Source organism: Elephas maximus, chromosome 2, assembly GCF_024166365.1.
Source record: "Elephas maximus indicus isolate mEleMax1 chromosome 2, mEleMax1 primary haplotype, whole genome shotgun sequence".
Taxonomy (NCBI): domain Eukaryota; kingdom Metazoa; phylum Chordata; class Mammalia; order Proboscidea; family Elephantidae; genus Elephas; species Elephas maximus.
The window spans coordinates 204,609,647-204,611,472 of record NC_064820.1 but is presented as its reverse complement, the minus strand read 5'-3'; positions in this window follow the sequence as shown (position 1 = coordinate 204,611,472).

The window sequence follows — 1,826 nt, the reverse complement described above, 5'->3', positions numbered from 1 at the left end:
TCAGATATACTTGAAGGGAATGTACACACTGTTATTGCTCGGTAGAGTGTTTTATAGATACATGTTAGGTAAATTTTATTTACCATGTTCAGGTCTTCTGTTTCTTTGTTGGTGCTCACCGTAGTTTTTTAATCCATTATTGAAAGTGGAGTAATAAAGTTTCCAACTATTATGTTTGAATTGCCTATTTCTCCCTTTAGTTCTGTATTATATTTTGACTGTATATATTTTTTACTTATTCTATTTGTTGCTGTTTTTGTTGAGAATATACACAGCAGAACATACACAAAGTCAACATTTTCTGCATGCACAATTCAGTGACAATGATTACATTGTTAAAGTGGTACACCCATCCTCACTCTCCTTTTCTGAATTGTTTTCCCCCATTAGCATGAATTTAATGCCCTGAGTTTCCTATCTTATCTTGCAAGTTTCTGTTGTCAGTTTGATCCCATATAGATAGTTCTTAAAGAGCATAATACTCAAGGCAGACATTATTTACTAATTAAGCTAAACTTTTTTTTTTTTTTATTGTTTTGCTTAAAGAAAAGTTCAATGGGTGTTTTTGGTTTAGGGTTTAAAAATCATCTGAAGGCAATAATTTTAGGGGTTCATCCAGACTCAATGGGTCCAGAAATCTGGATCTCATGAGAAGATGAAATTCTGTTCTGCATTTTTGATTACGATTCTTCTATAGAATCTTTGATCAAAATGTTCATTAATGGTAACTGGCCATCATCCAGTACTTCTGGTCTACTGAAAAGGGAGGCAGTTGTTCATGAAAAGAATTATCCATGCATTCTATTTCCTCCCCCAATTCTTGACTCTCCTTCTTCTGTTGCACCAGGTGAATAGAGAGCAATCGTTGTACTTAGTTCTGCAGGTTTTTGTTTCATATACTTTGGAGCTCTGTTGTTAGGTACGTATATTTCTAATTGCTACTTCTTCTTGTTAGATTGACAGTTTTATCATTATAAAAGGTACCTGTTTATCTCTAGGAGACACACTTTCTTTTAAAGTCTATTTTATCTGATATTAGTGTAGTCATTCCAGTTTCCTTAAGGTTGTTGTTTGCCTTATGTCTTTTTCCCAACCCTTTTACTTTATTGTAGAAACCCAGGTAGAGTAGTGGTTAAGTGCTATGGCTGCTAACCAAAGGGTCAGCAGTTCAAATCCACCAGGAGCTCCTTGGAAACTCTGTGGGGCAGTTCTACTCTGTCCTATAGGGTCACTATGAGTCAGAATAGACTTGACGGCACTGGGTTTTTGGTTTGGTTTACTTTATTGTAACCCTTAAACTTACTTGTTTTTGGACCTAACATATAATAACTGTTTTGAAGTATTATTCTGCTAAGTCTAACACCTGGGCCAACTCATGGGTAGTTTCTGTTATCTGCTTTTTTTCTCACCTATATATAGGTCACTTGTTTTTATTATTGTTTGCTCCATTATTTTTTTAGTAATTTGTTAGTGATTTGGCTGGACTAGGAACCCTTTTGGTGCAATGGTTAAGAATTCAGCTGCTAACCAAAAGGTTGGTGGTTTGAATCCACAAGCCACTCCTTGGAAACCCTATGGGGCAGTTCTACTCTGTCCTATAGTGTTGCTGTGAGTTGGAATCGACTCGACAGCAATGAGTTTGGTTTGTTTTTGGTTTAGCCTCTGATGTTGCTTCTCAGTCAGCCTGGGATGACAATGGTTTACACAGGCTTTTTTTTTTTTTTTTTTACAGTATTTTCCTTTAATCCCTCTCTTAAGCTGACTGAATTGTTATCACCTCCTACTGTTAAAAAAAAAAAAAAATTTTTTTTTTTTTTAACAGAAGC